The 21,195-nt window shown below is 52.3% G+C and overlaps 1 long non-coding RNA gene across 2 annotated transcripts; it reads left to right on the forward strand.

The window, feature by feature from the left end:
- The first annotated feature begins 9,022 nt into the window (after positions 1–9,022).
- On the forward strand, positions 9,023–14,252 carry LOC112656970 (uncharacterized). Of its 2 annotated transcripts, none has more exons than XR_003134765.3 (3): positions 9,023–9,476; positions 12,136–12,271; positions 12,670–14,252. It is a non-coding gene; the product is annotated as an uncharacterized LOC112656970 (long non-coding RNA). The 2 variants fall into 2 exon arrangements; XR_004817932.2 differs by having other exon boundaries at positions 12,164–12,271.
- The last annotated feature ends 6,943 nt before the right edge of the window (positions 14,253–21,195 follow it).

Raw genomic sequence — 21,195 nt, forward strand, 5'->3', positions numbered from 1 at the left:
GCCCACAGCGCGGACTATTCCGACCTCTTCGTGTTCCCGTGCGTGTGCATGCCCACGTGTACCCCTGTGAGCATGGCAGCCTCTGTGTGTGAACGTGCCTTGAGTCAGAGCAACTGCTCTGGAAAAAACCTGGAAGGAAACTCCCAAGCCGGAGGCAGGGGACCAGGGCTGTTGTTTCAACGCCTCTGCTCTGTTTTACAAGCACAGGTCATTTAAAAGAATAAAAGATAGTTAATTAATGTTTAGAACTAGCGGACCCCTCAGGGCCAGTAGCATCCCTGAGACTCGCCCCTGCCCACTCACAGCTCCGTGTCCCCTACTGGCAGGAGGTCCGCCAGCACTCCCGATGGCCCCAGGGCCTTTGCACCGCCTTCAGGCGGGTAAGTCAGCAAGTCACAGTTCAGCACCACCCTCAGGCCCAGGAGCAAGGTGCCACCCAGGAACCCAATCCCCTTCCTGCCCTGGGGGCTCTCCTGGGGCAAGAATGTGCCTGCAGCTGGTGGGAACCGCATCATCACCCTTGTCCAGGAGCCCCCCTCCCACTCTCCCACAGGGGAGGACCACAGAGGCCGAGAGTGTCTCAGCACTGGGCAAAAGGAAGCGCAGAGAAACTGGCTTTTGGAATTCTTATTTTAAACTCTTAAAATAAATAAATAAATAAATAAATAAATAAATAAATAAATAAACTCTTTGCCACGGGTCCACAGGTCCCCTATCTGGGGAGGGGAAGGATAACAGCCCCCCACGCTCCCCCCACTCCCCCTCCATCCTGGGACACAGTCAGGGCTCTGTGCACTCGCGCGAGGGGGTGGTGCTGGAAGGGAGGAAAGCTGGTGGTTAAGGCAGTGCCACGGTCTGGGGTTGGGGACAGGTGAGTCCTGAAGGTGTGGGTGGGCTCCTGGGTTCAGGTTCAAGGACAGGGAGGAGAGAGGGTTCCTGACCGAGAGGAAAGAGATTCCCAGCAGAGGAAAGGCCTGGCGGTGGGAAGGAGCCGCTTGCTGTGCTCCTGGCTGGGGAAGGGCCATGGCAAGAGGCTTGGGAGGTCACGGGAGGCATGGAAGAGACGCGGCCACAAGAGAGGACTTTTAAAAGTCCTGTAAAAGAAATCCATCCAAGGGACGCCTGGGTGGCTCAGCGGTTGACCCTCTGCCTTTGGCTCAGGGCATGGTTCCAGGGTCCGGGTTCAAGTTCTGCATCGGGCTCCCTGCGAGGAGACTGCTTCTCCCTCTGCCTGCAGTCTCTGCCTCTCTCTGTGTGTCTCTCCTGAATAAATAAATACAATCTTAAAAAAAAAAAAAAAGAAAGAAAAAGAAATCCATCCAAGAATGACTCCTCCTTGAACATTTCTTCTTGGGTCTCCTGGGGCCTCCTCTCCTCCTGGGGCCACCTTGGCAGGGGCTGGATCTGTGACACTTCCATCTCGGCAGAGAGCAAAGGCAAATGGGGGACCGCAAGGGAGATCTTGAGAGACCAGTACGCTTAGCCTGTTGGTCACAGATGGAACCAGGGGCTGCCAAGCCTCTTGTTGGTCCCACCAGATATTGGCTCCCCTGGAGAGTAGAGTGCAGGAATGGCCTGCTCCAGGAGGCAAGGCTAGACAGCATGCCTGGGACTAATCCTTGTGCTGACTTTATCACCTCATGGGCCCAGGGTCCTGGCTTATTGAACCCTACCTGCTGACCTGGCCCTGCCTAATTTATTTATTTTTTTATTTTATTTTTTTTAAAGATTTTATTTATTTATTCATGAGAGAGAAAGAGAGAGAGAGAAAGAGAGAGAGAGGCAGAGGGAGAAGCAGGCTCCACGCAGGGAGCCCGACGTGGGACTTGATCCTGGGTCTCCAGGATCACGCCCTGGGCCAAAGGCAGGCGCTAAACCGCTGAGCCACCCAGGGATCCCCCCCTGCCTGTTTTTAAACCCTACTCATTGACTCAGCACCCCACCCCCTATTCATCCATCTGCCACAGAGGAGGATTTAGTGGGCCAGCACGGGGTCACCCAGAGGGTGGAGGGGAGAGCCTAGAGCTGAGGTCCTGCACCTGCCCCAAAAAGAGTCTCAGCATTCACCAGCACCACCTCCAAGCAGGGTCTCTGCAGCTTCAACCAACCCTCCCTTCTGAATGCTCTGCTCATCAATGAGGCCCGGTGCCTTTCACGCTGGTATGCCTTTGCTTGGGCAGTTCCTCTGCCTGGAATGTCCTTATTGGGCCTGGCAGGAGTCCCACTCACATTTCAAAGGCCACTTACTTGGTGAAGCTTTCCCAGACACCTCTCCTGAGCATGGCTGTCCTTAGCCTGGACAGACCGCCTTACCTCTAGGTTGTCAGTCCCAATACAGGGCACACAGTAGGTATCTAATAGGTGCAGACTGAGTGCATTCCTCACCCACCCACCAAATAAAGACTCAGCTTGCACTCGGAGGCTTGGTTTCCCAGCTGTGGAGTAGGTGCTGGGAAGTTCAATCATGGCCTGTCCCTCCAGAAGTGCCCGGTGCACAGGAGTGATTGGCACTGGGGCTATTGGGAATCCACCCCCAGGAGCCTCTGGGCTGCCATCAGCCCAGAGATTTCTACCTGGGGGCTTTGGAGAAGGATTAGGGAATGTTGTCTCTCTTCAAGACCAAACCCAGGGACGTCTTGCGCGTCTCATTTCCTGGGTGCCCACTCTAGACCAGGGCAGGAGTCCACCTGACAGGCAGAGACACCAAGCCTAGGCAAGGGGCAAGCACTTCTCCCTGCAGGGCCGGGGGAAAGGAGGGGCAGGGCCTAGTGTGACCCTATGGGAGGATCACAGCCACCAGCCCAAGGTGACCTCAGGTTGCTGCCAGGGGCATTTATACACAGCCAAGCCAAACCACAGATGCCAGTGACCTGTAAAATGAGCTCCTTGGTGTGCTCTGATGTTCAGATTTCCACCTCCAGTGCCTTTCTCAACAATGGAGTTGGTTCAGGTCACATTCTAGTATACAAAAAAAAAAAAGCTGAATGGGTCAAGTTCCCTTAACCAAGTCTCTATGAACTAACCACCTGCCATACTATTATTATCATTACAACAACAGATAGATAAATAACATATAATAGTGTTGAGTCAAAGGAGCGAGAACTGAGAGAGCACACACTGCGTGATTCCATGCAAATAAAGTCCAAGGTGGATCAGTGGTTGAGTGTTTGCCTTTGGCCCAGGGCGTGACCCCAGGGTCCTGGGATCCAGTCCTGATTCGGGCTCCCCTTAGGGAGCCTGTTTCTCCCTCTGCCCTGTCTCTGCTCCTCTCTGTGTGTCTCTCATGAAAAAATAAATAAAATCTTTAATAAATAAATAAAGTCCAAAAACCAGGCAAAATTAATCCGTAGTGGCAAAAGTCAAAATAGTAGTTGCCCTTGGTAGAAGCTCGGAGGTTGAAATGTGCCCATGTCCCCATTTTACAACCATGGAGACTGCATTCTTCATGGAAGCCTGTCCTGATTCCAAACCTCTTCCCAGAAAGTTCTGTGGCCACCCCAGCTCTGGGAGGAGAGGCAGAGAGGTCAGAGGATGGAGCCTGAGCATCCAGGGAGCACCAGGGCCAGCTCCCATGGGCTGGCTGTGAGGAGCCAGAGAAGGAGGGACTAATGCTTCTGGCAACTGGAGGGGGGACAGCAGCCTGGGCGGAAGAAACACAGACGGAAAGGCCTGGAGAGGGGTGAGTACAAGGTGTGGTGAGGACAGGAGCTAGAGGAAGCTCAGCAGGGTGGGTGTGACTGGCACGCCACCGGCCGGGACCAGAGAATGCTGGGTTCTTCTGGGAATTATGGGGTCCTGAGAAGCCTCCAGAATGCTCTGATAAGATGGTATCAATCATGGAGCTAGTGTCAGCCAGCTATGCCCAGATTCAGAAAAGAGGAGCATCTGACATCATGTACCTAAGCACAGAGCCTTGGGCCGCCTGAAATCTAGCAGGACGCAGCCCAGCCCCTCGACACAGGTGGCTGCTGATGAGACACGCATGGCTCTGGTCCTTGGCAAGGACACCAGATGCCTCCTCCAAGTGGTGGTAGGAGGACAAGCATCTGTCAGGGTGCCTAGGCAGGGACATGGGGACATAGGGCTCAGAGAGAAGAAGACCAAGATGCCCCTGAATTCCATCTCAAGCACGGCCACCGCTAGCCCTCCGTTACCATGGGACAGACTTTCATTCTCCTTCGAGAAGCTGTTACTACATCAGTGGAGCATCTTAAAATCAATGACACCTTAGACGCAAGGATGTATGTAGGTATATGTGACATTTGTTTCCACTTAAAATTATATTGTGACAAGGATGGTGGAGGGAAGGAGGGAGAAAAAACATAATAGTGTCATCATTACTCATTGTTGGGAGTCAATAGATAATCTTTAGAGAAATAAAGGATGAAGTGTGTTATATATAAAATTATTTATAAAGGTAACCACAAGTACAGAGCTACAAAATTTCCAAAGTATCAAAAAACCCCACTCGCACCCAAATTAAGCAAATATTTTATAACCTACAAAAATAGAAAGCATAAGATCAGATGACTTGAGACTGGGATAGATTTGTCACATTGATATGTGCACATGAGTTAACTCATCTGTAAAAGGAAATGCCTGTCAGATGGTTCACATTCAGCAGTAAGCTGGAGGCAAAAGACACGCCCCAAACAAGAAGACTCAGAGAATGAAAATAAAAGGATGGCGCAAGGGGCAATGCCCACAGCAGCAAGCAGTAGCCAAGTTCAAGGTAAGATATTGGTTGAGATCAAGAGGAACACTTTGTAATGATGACAAATGCAAGTCACAACGATAATAGAACATATCTCCTATGTGCTAAAGAGCAAACATTAATATGTGTGCATCAAATAATATGGTAGCTGCATTCAAACAACGAAAGGAATACAAGGAGGAAGAGTAAAAAGCACAATAGTAGGAAGTATTTTTTAAGATTTTTTAAATTTATTTATTCATTAGAGATACACACAGAGAGAGAGGCAGAGACACAGGCAGAGGGAGAAGCAGGCTCCATGCAGGGAGCCTGACGTGGGATTCGATCCCAGGTCTCCAGGATCACACCCTGGGCTGCAGGCGGCGCTAAACTGCTGAGGCACCCGGGCTGCCCAGTAGGAAGTATTTTTAAAAAAGATTTTAGTGATTTGAGAGAGACAGAGAGAGCACACAAGCAGGGGAGGGGCACAGAGAGAGGGAGAAGAATTCATGTCTCTCATGAATAAATAAATAAAATCTTTATTTTTTATTTTTTTAATTTATTTTTTTAAATAAAAATCTTAAAAAAAAAGATTTTATTTGAGAGAGAGAGAGCATATGGTAGAAGTTTTAATACATCTTTCACAGATATGTGTACAAAAAAATTAAATAAGAGACACCTGGGTGGCTCAGCAGTTGAGCATCTGCCTTGGGCTCAGGGCATGATCCCGGGGTCCTGGGATCGAGTCCCACGTCGGGCTCCCTGCATGGAGCCTGCTTCTCCCTCTGCCTATGTCTTTGCCTCTCTCTCTATGTGTCTCTCATGAATAAATAAAATCTTTAAAAAATTAAGATTAGAGAAGACTTAAAAACATAATTATTGAACTAGATTTAACTAATTTATATCAAGCTCTCTACCCTAAAAACAGACTACTCCTTTGTAACTGGACATCTAAGTATTCACAAAGATCAACCATATGTCAAATCATTAAAAAAAAAAAACAATATATTCCAAAAAGCAGATCTAGAACATAAAGCATTCTCCAATTACAATGTAAATCAGGCCAGAAATTAATAACCAAATTACAAGGCAAAACAAAACCAAAAGAACCTTATTACCTGTACATTTTAACTCTTTTTTTAAAAAAATTATTTATTCATGAGACAGATAAGAGAGGCAGAGACACAGGCAGAGGGAGAAGCTCTCCACGGGGAGGCTGATGTAGGACTCGATCCTGGGACCTGGGATCACCACCTGAACCAATGGCAGATGCTCAATTGCTGAGCCACCCAGGTGTCCCTACATTTTAAAACTCTTAAGTTTCTCTTGAGTAAGAAAGGATATCAAGTTGAAATTTCAGGATATCTAGAAAACAACCATAACTGAAACACTGCATATCAGGACCTAAGGTAAACAGCTAAAGCAGTACTCAGAGGCAAATTCATAGCTCTGAATACTTACATTAACAAGAATGAATGAAAATTAATGAACTAAGTACCTAACTCAAGATAGAAGTAAGCACACACACACACACAAAACAGGATGGAAACAGTAAAGATAAAAGTGTAAAATTATGATTTAGAAAAGAAAAATAACAGTAGAAATAATCCAAATAAAATAAATCCAGTAGGGACGCCTGAGTGGCTCAGTGGTTGACCATCTGCCTTTGGCTCAGGGCATGATCCTAGAATCCTGGGATCGAGTCCCACATCCGGTTCCCTGAATAGAGCCTGCTTCTCCTCCCTCTTCCTATGTCTCTGCCTCTGTGTGTGTCTCTCATGAATAAATACAATCTTTAAAAAAATTAAAAATAGGGCAGCCCGGGTGGCTCAGCGGTTTAGCGCTGCCTTCAGCCCAGGGCCTGATCCTGGAGACCCGGGATCGAGTCCCACGTCGGGCTCCCTGCATGGAGCCTGCTTCTCCCTCTGTCTCTCTCTCTCTCTCTCTCTGTCTCTCATGAATAGATAAATAAAATCTTAAAAAAAATAAAAATAATAAAAATAAAAATAAATCCAGTAGAAACAATTCATAAAAATTTTCTAAATAGCTGGTGCATCTAGGTGGCAAAGTCCGTTAAGCCTCTGCCTTCAGAGATGCTTGGGTGGCTCAGTGGTTCAGCATCAGGGAGAAGCAGGCTCCACAAAGGGAGCCCGATGCGGGACTGGATCCCAGGACTCCAGGATCACGCCCTGTGCCAAAGGCAGGTGCTAAACCGTTGAGACACCCGGGCTGCCCCAATAAAAAAAATTTTTTTTACGTTTTATATATTTATTCATGAGAGACAGAGAGAGAGGGAGAGAGAGAGAGAGAGAGAAATGAGACACAGGCAGAGGGAGAAACAGGCTCTATGCAAGGAGCCCGACGTGGGACTCGATCCTGGAACTCCAGGATCACACCCTGGGCTGAAGGCAGGCACTAAACCGCTGAGCCACCAGGGCTGCCCCCAATAAATAAAATCTTAAAAAAAAAAAAAAGCATCTGCCTTCAGCTCAGGTCATGATCCAGTGAGGAATCTGGTTCTCCCTCTCCCTCTGCCCCTCCCCACCGCTGGTGCTCTTACGCTCTCTCTCACAAATAAGTAAATAATATCTTTAAAAAAATTTTTTTTTAAATACTATGTCAGGGGATTCCTGGGTGGCTCAGCGGTTGAGCACCTGCCTTCAGCCCAGGGTGTGATCCTGGAGACCCGGGATCGAGTCTCCCTGCATGGAGCCTGCTTCTCCCTCTGCCTGTGTCTCTGCCCCTCTCTCTGTCTCTCTCCTGAATAAATAAATAAAATCTTTTAAATCAATCAATCAATCAATCAATCAGTAGTTCATCTAGTGAAAAAAAAGAACGGAATAAGGGGCGCCTGGCTGGCTCAGTTGGTGGACATGGGGCTCTTGATCTCCAGGTTGTGAGTTCCAGCCCCACTTGGGTGTAGAAATTACTTAAAAAAAGCAAACAAAAACAGAATAGGAAAAAAAATAAATACAAACATGGTAAAGAGACGGATAACGGGGTAAACTTTTTAGGGGCAGCACCTGTGGCGCCTTTAGAGCTGCCTTTCTAGAGGGGAGAGGGGAGGAGGCCCCGGCAAGCCAAAGCAGTAGGGTCCCGGGGTGAGCGCCCCGCCGCAGGGCCTGCGCGCCCCTGTCCCTCTCCCGAGGCTCCGCCCGCGCTCCCCTAGCGCCTTCCTGACTCCTGGCGCTAAGCTGCCGTTTCCGCGCGCTGAGCACTGGGTGCCGGGTGACCCTTGGGTCGCGTCTCCAGCGAAGGGTCCGGCCCACACTCCGCCCCCGTCCGGCCCCGCCCTGGTGGGGGCTTCCCTGCCTCCCAGCCCCCCGCACTTCACACGGGACGCCCCATCTGCACCTCCCTCGGGTCAGTTGTAGGTGACGACAGGTGGCCCCGAAGTCGCCGTGCCCCCGTGCCCTCCGGGAGAAACATCCCCAAATAACGACGCGTCCAGGCCGGGAGAGTAGCGCGGAGCCCCGGGAATGGCGGGGAGTCGTCGCCCGGGGCTGCAGGGAAGGCCTCCCGGAGGAGGCGGCCTGCAGGCCGGGGTCTCGCAGAGCGGGAGGGGCGTTGCAGGGGCTGCAGGGAAGGCTTCCCGGAGGAGGCGGCCTGCAGGCCGGGGTCTCGCAGAGCGGAAGGGGCGTTGCAGGGGCTGCAGGGAAGGCTTCCCGGAGGAGGCGGCCTGCAGGCCGGGGTCTCGCAGAGCGGAAGGGGCGTTGCAGGGGCTGCAGGGAAGGCTTCCCGGAGGAGGCGGCCTGCAGGCCGGGGTCTCGCAGGGCGGAAGGGGCGTTGCAGGGGCGAGGGGGAAGGGACTTGTAATTGCAACGGCCCGGGCAGGCCCCCCCGCCCCGCGGAGGCCGGGAGCCGAGGCTCGGCAGGGCGGCGTGGGACGGAGACCGCGTGGGACGCGGCCCGCGGGGCGGCCTGGAGAACACGTCACGGGAAGTTCCGTAGGAACCGGTCACCTGGCCAAGGGGACGACTCGGGAACTGCTAACCTCCGACCGGCCTTGGGGTCGGAGCCGGTGCGCCCCGGCCGCCTGGCCCGCCCTGTGCCGCCCCCTGCCGGCGCTTCGGTGAGCGGCTGGGCGCGCGCTCGGGGCGGGGGCCGGGGAGGGCGGGGCTCCGGAGCCCAGCGCGGCGATTGGTCGCTCGGCCTCAGGTGTCCCCGCCCCGACCAACCAGAGAGGGGGGCGGGGCCTCGCCGCAGGCTGTGGGCGGGGCGGCAGGGCCGAAGGCTCGGCCCAGGGCGGTGGGCGGAGGGCGGAGGGCGGTGGGCGGTGGGCGGTGGGGAGGGCGAGCCGCGCCCGCTCCGGCCTCGCGAGATCCCGGGCCCCAGCGCCCCCAGCGCCCCGGAGCCGCGGCTCCCCGCTCCTTCCCCACCCAGCGGCCCTCCGAGCTCTCTGGGGATAAAGGCCCAATCCTTGCCAGGCCCCAGGCCCTTCGGATCTCGGCCCTGCGGTGACGCCTGTGGCCTCGAATTTCCCGCCAGCTCCCCCGGCCTTTGGCCACCTGCTCCCTCCAGCCCCAGGCCTCTACCCTGGCCTGTGACCTCTGCTCAGCCTGCCCTTCCCGCTGCTCCTCCTCCCGCTGCTCCTGGCTTGCTCTGGCTGACCCTCCAGACCCTGCCGGCGTAGGGTTAAGTAAGGTTGCACTGGGGGCTTGCGCAGAGCCTGGGCATCTTCCTTTTGCCCAGCCCTGGCCACCTTACCCTGGGCTGCTGGCCTGCTTGTATACACCCCATGATCTTTCATCTCTATCTCCCCAAGCAGAGAGCCTGGTACACGGTAGGCACTTACACCCCCCCCCCCCCCCCCCCCCCCCCCGTGTGGATATGAACCAAGGAACTGATGGCTAAGGAACTATGACCCCAGGGCATCATCCGAGGGCCAGACCCCATGCTGGCAGCCTGGGCCTTGGGTCTCTGATGGGCAGACCCCCCTCTAAGGGAAGGTCAGGGCTTGGGGCAGATTAGAAAGGGAAAGGAGGGCAGCCCTGGTGGCTCAGCAGTTTAGTGCTGCCTACAGCCTGGGGCGTGATCCTGGAGACCGGGATTGTGTCCCACTTTGGGCTCCCTGCATGGAGCCTACTTCTCCCTCTGCCTGTGTCTCTGCCTCTCTCTATCTCTCTCTGTGTGTCTCTCATGAATAAATAAATCTTAAAAAAAAAAAAAAAAAAGGAAAGGGAAAGGGACTTGGGGAGGCATGCACAGGTGTGTACTCAGGGTGGCCAGAAGCCTCCACTACGGTCCAGTGACAGGATGGCACCTTGAAAGTCCTTCAAAGCCTACTACTGCAACCCCTTCTCCAGCTACACTGACCCATATTGACTCCCAGACCAAGACCCCTGGGCCTTTGCACATGCTGCTCCCTCCTGGGCCTGTCTACCTAGTCCTGACCCATCACACTGTCAGGACCTGAGTCTACTTTCCAGACCAAACCTTGCTCAGCATTGGCCTCACCACTGTCCTGAGGACATGCAGATGCTGAGACCTGAATTCAAACCCAGCCCTTCTGCCTGACACATTTGTGGCTGCCCTCAGAGAACAGCTTATCAGAGGGCTTGCAGAACAGTACAGTCTACTTCGGGAGCACCCTGATCTGCTGGCATTGAGCTGGGGCTGTGGTGGACATGGAATCCCCAGGACATAGCCTGCAGGGTCAGGCACATGAAAAGGCCTTTCAGTTTCAAACAGCTTGTGGAGGGGCAGCCCAGGTGGCTCAGCGGCTTAATGCCGCCTCCAGCCCAGGGTGTGATCCTGGAGACTCCGGATTGAGTCCCATGTCGGGCTCCCTGCATGGAGCCTGCTTCTCCCTCTGTGTCTCTGCCTCTCTCTCTCTCTCTCTCATGAATAAATCAATAAAATCTTAAAAAAAAAAAAAAAAGCTTGTTGACATGAACGGCCTCTCACTTCAACATGTGAGAGTGAAAATAACCTGCTTCCTCAGAGGCCACACAGATGGCCTACCACCCACGCCCGGCATCAGGCCAGTGGGGCTTCAGGATCCACCTCCACCTCGAGCCTGAACTCAGACGGGCTCAGCTCTGAATCCTGTGTGACATCGGGCAAGTTACTTCACGCCTCTGACCCTCCATCTTTTTCCTCTCTTCTTTTTCTTTTCTTCTTTCTTTCTCTTTTTCCTTTTCTTCTCTTTTCGTTTCTTTTCTTTCTTTTCTTCTTTCTTTCTTTCTTTTCTTCTTTCTTTCTTTCTTTCTTTCTTTCTTTCTTTCTTTCTTTCTTTCTTTCTTTCTTTCTTTCTTTTTTTCTATTTTATATATTCATGAGAGACACACAGAGAGAGGCAGAGACACAGTAGAGGGAGAAGCAGGCTCCACGCAAGGAGCCCAACATGGGACTTGATTCCAGGACCCCAGGATCACGCCCTGAGCCAAAGGCAGGTGCTAAACTGCTGAGCCACCTAGGGATCCCCCTTAGCTTTTATCTCCAATAAAATTAGTAACAGGCACATGCTTTTAAGGGACGGATGGAACTACAAGGCTTATAATGACAAGTAGCAGTCCCCTGCCCCCAGCTCTGCACAGCCCGGGTCCTCCCTCAGAAGCAGCCATTTGTGCTCTTCTAGATGTTTTTTTCTGGCTCTCATCTATACACGTGTGACAGGCTTATGCTGACAGCTGCTGATTTGCTGCCTTTAGATACGATCCAATGACTGCAGCTGAAAGATGAGGATTTAGCTCTGTTAATCTGCTGTCTCTTTAGATTTGCTAATTCTGGACATTTCATATAAATGGAATCCCATAATATGTGGCCTTTCGTGGCTGGCTTCTTTCACTGAGCACCACATTTTCACGGTTCATCCATATTGTGTGAATTGGTACTTCATTCCTTTTTATGGCCAAATAATATTCCATTGTTGTTATGCATTGTTTTAATCTGCCTTTTTTTAAAAAAGTAACTTTTAGGGCACCTGGGTGGCCTTTTGAGTGTCTGACTCTTGGTTTTAGCTCATTGGCCCAGGGCCTGATCCTGGAGACCTGGGATCGAGTCCCACGTCGGGCTTTTTTTTTTTTTTTAATTTTTATTTATTTATGATAGTCACACAGAGAGAGAGAGGCAGAGACATAGGCAGAGGGAGAAGCAGGCTCCATGCAGGGAGCCCAACGTGGGATTCGATCCCGGGTCTCCAGGATCGTGCCCTGGGCCAAAGGCAGGCGCTAAACCACTGCGCCACCCAGGGATCCCCCACGTCGGGCTTCTTGCATGGAGCCTGCTTCTCCCTTTGCCTGTGTCTCTGCCTCTTTCTCTCTCATGAATAAGTAAAATCTTAAAAAAAATAAAAATAGTAACTTTTTTTTAAAGAAGCGTATTAGGAAGGCCACACATCACTGCAAGCAGTCCTTTCTGAAATGTGAGACCTGTAGGGAGTGCTGTTCCTTGCAAGGCATGACTTTATTATTCATTTATTCATTTACCCACTTATCTAGTCACTCATTCATAAATTTATTCAACAAGCATCAACCAAGTACCAGTGTGGAGTGGGCCCTGGAGATCTAGAGATAGAGCAGCCCCAGCAGAGCTTCGCCTGGCTCAGCCCAGCATGCAAACCTGAACTCAGTGCAGGTAAGAGGGAAGAGGACCACGTGCTGGGAGTGGGGAGCAGATGGAAGGCTTCCCAGGAGATGCTGGCATGGAGGGTGGCAGATGGAGCAGGGATGTGAACGCCCTGCAGAAAGAAGAGCATATACAAAGGCCCAGGGGCACAGAAATTGCCCAGTCCCTCCCTCTTAAAGAGACCCATACATCAACTGTTCCTTCCCTCTCAGCCCCTCACCCCACCCACTTCTCTCCTAGCTCCTCTTACACAACCATGCTGCCCGGGGTCGGGTTTCTCAACCAGGGTCCACGAGAACCCTGGGAGGGGAAGGAGCCCAGGGATGGGAGCCTGGGGTTTCTGAAACTGGGCAGAAAACATTTACATCCTCCTCTTCACCCACGTCTAATATTTGCCATCCCGTTAGGAATGGGGGCCGCAAAACCTCAGTGGTGTGAGCTGCACCAGTGACCTTGTCGCCAACAGTAACCCAGATAGTTTCCAATCACATCGCGACAGAAGCAGAGATCCCTACGTATCATTTACACTCACTGCTACTTCAAAATGATGAGTGGTAGACTTGCAGCCTGGGGCTCACTAATGTGGTAATAAATACACTACCACACTGCACATTTATCTAGACCTTTTATGAATTGCTTTTCTATGTCATGGTTTTCCTCCATTTATTTATTTAAAAATACTGTCTTGGGGCAGCACCGGCTGGCTCAGGAACAAGGGCATGCAACTCTTGACCTCGGGGTCGTGAGTTTGAGCCCCACGTTTGGGGTAGAGAGGACTAAAATTAATTAATTAATGCACTTAAAAACTGAATAAAAATAAAAATATTGTTCTGAGGAGCCCATACTCTTCTCCAGGTGGCCTCAGGGGCCCATGGCATGCAAAGGTCAAAGGTGCCTTGTCTAGAGAGAGGACAAGTCACGGGGGTGGGGTGTGAACCAGCAGGCGGGGAGCAGGGGCACGCTGCTGGGGACAGGACCATCGAAGGACTGGCCGCCCAGCCCACGGAGCATAGACCTGGACAGGCATGGCACGCTGGCCATAGCATACCTGGTGTTCTGAGCACATCCTCGGGGTTACTCTTACACCTCTTGGGGATACAGGTGAGGAGGCCAATTGGGAAAGGGGGCAGAGGTCCCCAGATGTCCCACGGAGTGCCCAGCACAGCCCCAGCCCCTCTCCCCCGTCTGCCCAAAGCTGCAGAGCTCTGGGTTCTGCACCAGGTAGAGTTCCAGGGGGCTCAGCTCCCTAAACAGAGGGTTCTTCACTCCCACAGGAGTGTGACTGAATCCCAGCGCTGTTACAGATGTGGAAACTGAGGCCCAGAGAGGCCGAGTGACTAGTGTGAAGTCACACAGCCAGTTGATGTCAAGGCCACAAGAGCTCAGGCCTTCGGACTCCCCAGTGGAGTCTGTCCCCAGCACAGGCTGTGAAGGCAGAGGGTAGAACAGACCTGGGGTGATACCAGGTTAGGGGACAGAATGCACATTTCTGTGTTCTCAACGTAAGATGTATGTAGTAAGAGAAGTGAAAATTTAGGGCCTCCAGCAGGGACATACAGCTCTACCCATTATATATATATTTTTTAAGATTTTATTTATCATGACAGACACAGAGAGACGCTCAGCAATTGAGCGTCTGCCTTCAGCTCAGGGCATGATCCCGGGGTCCTGGGATCGAGTCCCACATCGGGCTCCCTGCATGGAGCCTGCTTCTCCCTCTGCCTGTGTCTCTGCCACTCTCTGTCTCTGTGTGTCTCTATGAATAAATAAAAATCTTAAAAAAAAAAAAAAGTCCTGACCCAGCCATTCCTGTGACCTTTGGCTTGCGTGCTCATGCCTTGCTTTGCTCATCTGTAAAACAAGCTAGTACCTACCTACTCAGATATGCTATTACAAGCATTTTTTAAAGCCAGAAAGAAATGTGCTAATACATGAACTGTGAGATTCTAGGTGATTTAATTTTGTGGGGTTTTATGCTGACCTATAGAGTCCAAGCTATTTTATTTCCCACTCACTGGACAACTCCAGAGTGGCTGGAACCCATCGACTGTAGGCACCTAGCACAGTGCCTAGTGCCCAGGACGTATCTGCTGACTAAGTGAACGATCAGAACACTCACTGGAGTACAGAATACTCGGATGCAGTGATTTTGGTAACAGGCAGACACAGAGCCACAGGAGAAAGGGGATCCGGAGCTAAAGGGAAGGCAGACTCGCTGGAAGAGGTGGCATGCATCAGGTACATGAAGGGCCTGGTGGGAGAGCCTGTGTAGCGATCTGTACGGAGGAAGCCCTGGTGTGCCACAGGCTCTGCAGGGCGCAGCTGAAGCAGGGTGGGAGTGGGGTGGGGTGTGCAGGTGGTGCGGCCACTGACCAGGGCCCAGAGTGTTCTGCTGCAGACCTGGACTCGGGGGCCAGTGGGCTCTCTGGAGCAGGAGAGAGCTCAGACACAGACGGGCTTCAGGAAGACTCCCTAGGGAGGCCTGGGCGTGACCCTGACCATCGCACACGGTCTGGTGGGAGTCCATGTGGTCTGATAGGTTGGGAAGTAAGGGCTGTGATGTCTGGAAGAGAAAGCTGACCAGGAGCTGACCTTCCCACAGAGCAGACAGCAGGCCCAGACGGTCCCACCTGGGGTTCTCACAGGCATTTTTTTTTTTTTAAGATTTTATTGATTTATTCATGAGAGACACAAGAGAGAGAGGCAGAGACACAGGCAGAGGGAGAAGCAGGCTCCCTGCGGGGAACCCGATGTGGGACTCAATCTCATGACCCCGGGATCACAACCTGAGCCAAAGGCAGATGCTCAACCACTGAGCCACCCAGACGTCCCCTCATATGTGTTTCAAGATTTATTTGTTTGAGGGAGAGTGAGTGAGAGGGAATGGGGTGAGAGGGGCAGAGAGAGAGGGAGAACCTCAAGCAGCCTCCCCACTGATTTTTTTATTTTCCCCCAAATGTGCATCATAAGTTTATTCCCAATGCAGGACAGATTCCTTCCATCTCCAAAATGAATCACCTGCTGCCCTGAAGAGATCTAGGAGGCTCTCCACCACACCCAGGGAAGGAGTGAGAAAGGCAGGTGCCGAGGACAAGGCAGCTTTGCAGTTCCCCAGCCACTGAGCGTGGAGCCCAATGCAGAGCTGGACCTCACAACCGTGGGATCATGACCTGAAATGAAATCAAGAGTTCGAAACTCGGTCAACCTAGCCACCGAGCCGCCCCTTCACAGCCTTTAGGGAACAAAGGGCTCGGGCCTTAGGTTAACTCAGAACACAAAGAGGGAACTGCCCAGTTAGTCTGTGAGGCAATCATAACCTTGACATCAAAATCTGATAGAGGAAACGTGAGAAAGAGAAGCACAGGGCACTATCGTTGGTGAGCACAGATGCAACAGTCCTACATGAGTAACAAACTGGACCTGGCAATACCTAAAAAGGATAATACAGTGCCGTCACGTTGGGTTTCTCCCAGGAGTGCAAGGCTGCTTGGGTAAACGGAAAAGGCAGCATCACAGACTACTTGAGAGAAAAAAGGAGAAGTCCTAGCATCCTCTCTACAGTTGCAGATAAAACTGGAGACCCATTCATGAGAAGAGCCCTTAGCAAACTAGGAGCAGAAGGGACTTCCTCGCCCTGGTAAAGGGCAGCTACAAACCCCAACACATCACAGGCAATGCTGGGGCGCTGAAGGCTCTCCTGTGAGCACGGACACAGGACAAAGAGGCCCATTGTCACCACGTCCAGCGTGGGTCAAATGGTACTGGAGGTCCTGGTCAAGGCTCTAAGGCAAAGGAAAAAGAAGGTATAAAGATTCGAAAGGAAGAAACAAAACTGGCATTATTTTCAGATGACAGGAAAAGTCAATGAATTAACGAAGAAGCTATCAGAACACAACAGTTTAGCAAGGTTGCTGGGCATAAAAATCAGTATGCAAAAAAAAAAAATCCCTCCATCTAAAATATTCTAGCTACAACAATTAGAAAATGAAGAGCAAGCCATTTACAAGGACATCAAACATAGGCACCTTCTTAAAAAAGATTTTATTTTTTTTAGAGCTTGCATCAATGGGGGGAGGGGCAGAAGGAAAGGCAGAAGCTGGCGCCCTGCTGAGCCCGGGAGCTCCATCCCAGGACCTTGAGATCATGACCTGAGCCCAAATCAAGAGTCAGACACTCAACTGACTGAGCCACTTAGGCACCCCTCAAACATACGCATCTTTCTTTCTTTTTTTTTTCCAAACATACACATGTTAATGAAGTCCAAGATCTCTTTGGAGAAATGAAAATGAAAACTCCATTGTGGGGGCACCTCGATGGCTCATTGGGAAGACCATGTGACTCTTTTTTTTATTTTATTTTTAAGATTTTATTTATTTATTCATGAGAGACACAGAGAGAGAGACAGAGGCAGAGACACAGGCAGAGGGAGAAGCAGGCTCCATGCAGGGAGCCTGACATGGGACTTGATCCTGGGTCTCCAGGATCACACCCTGGGCTGAAGGCGGCACTAAACCACTGAGCCACCTGGGCTGCCCCGACCATGTGACTCTTAATCTTGGGATCTTGAGTTCAGGCCCCATATTGGGCCTAGAGCTTAATTAAAACAAAACAGGCAGCCCAGGTGGCACAGCGGTTTATCACCTTCAGCCTGGGGTGTGATCCTGGAGACTTGGGATCGAGTCCCACATCGGGCTCCTGCAAGGAGCCTGCTTCTCCCTCTGACTGTCTCTGTCTCTGTGTGTCTCTCATGAATAAATAAATAAAATCTTAAAAAAAAAAAACTCCATTATGAACTAGAGGCCTCAGTAAGTGGCAAAATAGACCATGACCACAGATTAGAAGACTTAACTTTATGAAAAGTTGGCTCTCCCCATGTGATTCATAAGTTCAATGCAATCCTAGTTAAAACCCTAAAGAGCTCATCACAAAATTCTGTGGTGGGCTGACCAGCAGGGAGAAGGGAGGGCTGAGGCCAGGACAGGGGCCCTTTCTAAGGTGAAGCGGTGTTTAGAAGGAGCGACTCCATTTAACAGTGAAGCTGTTTCACTGCTGCTGGCCTCACATAAGTTGATGCACCCTCTTTGGGGGAAAATTTTGACAACTAATACATCAAGATTTCTGAAAATGGTCCTATGCTTTGACCTTGTAATTGTTCTCCTGAAAATAATCCCAATGATAAAAAAAAAAACATAATTTACTCCTTGCCGACTCTATTTGCAAAACTGAAAACCAGGAGAGTAAAACTTCAGCATCCGGCAGTGGGGTTTGAAGTCTGGCTCTGCCACTTACTAGCTGCTTGACATCAGGCAAGGCCACTCTTCTCTGCTTTTTGGGGTTTAAGATTCATTTGAGTGAGAGCATGAGCATGGGGAGGGCTCAAGGGAGGGGCAAGGAGCCAGGCCTCAGGACCTGGGGTCATGACTAGAGCTGAAGGCAGACGCTTCACCAACTGAGCCCCCCACGCATCTCTCTTCTCTGGGTTTTAGTTTCTTCCTGCGTGAAATGGTGGGAATGGTACCCAGGCCCTCAGGATGACTGAGGCACCTGGCACCCAGCCAAGGCCCCTGGAGGCCTTCCTGGAGTAAGAATGAAAGTTGAATCCAGAGACCTGGGGAACGACGCTCCTGAGGTTGATGCAGCCAGCAGGGCTCTGGCCGCCTGCCCAGGTGCACTGGAGACAATGTCCCACGGCTCCAAACCCTCACCGTTCTGCTTGTCTCAGTGTTTCACCCAGCTGCCTGTCTGCTGCACCCAGCGTGGTTATACCAGCCACTTGAGCTTGCTAAGCACCCACCTGCGAGCCCCATCCCGAACGGGCTCCAGCTAGGTCCAGCTGTCACTACCCAGCAGAGCCCCGTGCCAGGTGCCAGGGCGCACCACAGCAGGCAACAGCAGCACCTGTCTGCAGCACAGCACCTGCTCACACACCTGTTAGGTCTGGCCTGGACCCGGCTTCAAAGCAACTGCCTGCCCACTCACTGTCGCGCATATCTGTTTGGATCAACCACCACTTCCTGCATTTCCTGTGCACTGGCTGGGCACGGGGAGAAAGACAGGTGACCCCTGGCCCCTGGCCATCCTCATGGGAGATAGCTTTCTCTTGGGAGATTGGTCACTAACTGGCCCCTCAGGATGACTGAGGCACCTGGCACCCAGCCAGGTTAGTGACCAATCTCCCAAGAGAAAGCTATCTCCCATGAGGACGGCCTCCATAGCCAGGTGACCCCACCCACAGAAGCAGGTTAGATGGAGCCCCTGCCCCAGTCTGGCTGCGGGGTGCTCCTTGGTCCGCAGGCTCCCCACCTTGGGCCCTGAGCTCCAGGATGCTACTGCAAATTAAGAGATGAAAGCCCACGTAAAAACTAGCAGAGGGCGCCCAGGTGGCTCAGCGGTTTAGCGCCACCTTCAGCCCAGGGCCTGATCTTGGAGACCCAGGATCAAGTCCCATGTCGGGCTCCCTGCATGGAGCCTGCTTCTCCCTCCGCCTGTGTCTGTCTTTGCCTCTCTCTCTCTCTCTCTCTGTGTGTGTGTGTCTCTCATGAATAAATAAATAAATAAAAATCTTAAAAAAAAATAGCAGAAATGGGCCACGTTGTGATGGGGATGGGGGTGGGGGTGGATACTTCTTGTAGATGCCATAAAATAAATACTTCAACCCAGAGGACACACACGGGGTTAGCAGCAGAAATAAATAGGATTCAGATCTCGGGCTGCGGGCCAATGCTCCCTGCCTCCACACAAAGCCCTGGTCAGAGCACCACCAGATGCGGGGTGCACAGTGTCCCCCGCAGCATTTCCTTCCACAACCAGAAGGAAAGGCTCCAGAGACAGGGGCCCCAGCCACGCAAGCTCTCATGCCAACACAGGTACAGGCTGCTTGGCTCGCTCTCTTCCTACGTTCTGTCTCACTTAATTTGCCTTTTTTTTTTTTTTTTAAAGATTTTATTTATTTTTTTGAGAGAGCACACACAAGCAGCAGGGAGGGGCAGAGGCAGGGGGAGAAGCAGACTCCCCACTGAGCAGGGAGCCTGATGCGGGCCTGGATCCCAGGACCCTGAGATCATGACCTGGGCCAGAGGCAGATGCTCAAGCCACCCAGGCGCCCTGCACCGTCTTTACCACACGCTCTGAGCTTGTCTTGAAGCTGGACACAGGAAAGACGCCCAGGTGGAAGAACTGCCTCCGGGAAGTCTCCTCATGCTGACCGCTCCACTGATCTCCCCGGTCGATCCAGGCGGCTCCCTCACCTCCCCGTGATCCCTCCAGAAATAGCCTGTACTTGTTTTACAACTTGTAAGCTGACTTAGATTCCAGAGTTCTTTCTGTGGTCTGCCTAGAAATCTGCCCTCAGGACACAGAGACACACCCATGACCCTGGTCTTCCTCCAGAGTTCCTGGATTCCAGGATGGGTTTGGGCTGTTTGTGGGATCAGAACTCTGTAAAACCAATCTGCGATTTGGTCCAAGGCCAGGGTCTCGAAAGCCTCAAGCAACCCCAGGCATCTGCAAGGATAACAGGCTGAATTCCAGGTACCAAGTGGCGGTGGTTTGGTTTGCTCTGTCCCCTCCGTGATGCCGAGGGCCATCTGCATTGGGAATCGGAAGGCAGAGGCTCCCGGAGGGGCTGTGACTCTCAGTCCAGTTCCCAAGTGACCACTACAGCCAGACACGCTGCTGTTGGGGCATGGGGGGCCGGTGGGGGGCAGCTGACCCCAGCTTTTCCTCAGCAAGCTTTAAGTGAGCTCTTTGCAGGGGCACCACTAATGCACAATGCCCGTGCTCAAGCAGCTGACAATCAAATGGGGAGAACCAACAGGCACCCCAACCTGGAAACGGGGAGGGGTGGATGGTCCTCTGGGGCTACTGTAACCATGAGGCGGGGGAGGCTCACCCACCACACTAGTTCTCATGGTCCTGGAGGCTGCATGGTGCCCTCTTTCAGCTGAAGGAGCAGAGGAGCTCTCTGGGGTCTCACTCACAAGGGCACTAACCCATTCGGGGAGGGTTCCACCCACACAACCAACTCCCCCACAAAGGCCTGGCCCCCTCATGCCCTCCAATGGGGTTAGGCTGCAACGCAGGCCTCCAGTGGGGTCCCAGACATCCAGCCCTTAGTGGGCTCTTTGCAGGGGTGATATTTCAAAGGGACAATGGCTGGCACCGGGAGATGGCTTACAGAATTGTCGCCAGGGACCCAGGAAGGCTGAGCTGCCAGAAAGGTCTCAGGTCAGAAGGTGGGGAACCAGGAGGCCACCACCAGGCCCAGAGCCAAGCATGTGCAGCACAGGAGTGGGGGGAGGGAGGTGCAGGGATCAGAAAGCAGTGCAGGCGCTACTGTAGCGACTGCCCAGGCCCCGGGGCGCAGAGGCCCTCCTGGTGATGCCCAGAAAACCTGTCCTGGGGAAGCCTCGTGTGGAGAGGGGCCTCTGCCTCCCGGTTCCGCACGCAGCCGTTCAGCCTGTAATGGGCACACGGCACCTGCCCATATACCCCAAAGCCTACCCTTAACGTCCGCCTTCCAAATTGGGCATCTGATGGAAGGAACCCGACTGTCGTCTAGAACCCCAGCTACCAGGGAGCGTGAGGGATGGTCCTGACCTGGTCTCTGCCTTCCCATAAGCGGCGCAGGACCCAGCGTGAGGCTAGGAGAGAGCAAAGCGCCTCGGAGACCTAACTCTGCTTGCGCGCCGGCTGGATAACTGGACGGGGAGGAAGGAGGTGGGTGCCCAGTTCAGGTGTGTGCCAGGGGGTGGGCTGTAAGGGTGAGCAAAAGGGCCGGGGCTCTGCTTTGCAAACACAGACCTCTGAGGCTCTGGGGCTCCTGCCCAGGCCTGCATTTCTCAGGGTGGTGGCGAGCTTTTTGGTACAGGATCATTGATCCATGGGGAGGAAAATCAATGAAAACCCGTTGACTGAAAAAAAATAACCAGCTG

This window comes from Canis lupus, chromosome 8 (assembly GCF_003254725.2).
Source record: "Canis lupus dingo isolate Sandy chromosome 8, ASM325472v2, whole genome shotgun sequence".
Lineage (NCBI taxonomy): Eukaryota > Metazoa > Chordata > Mammalia > Carnivora > Canidae > Canis > Canis lupus.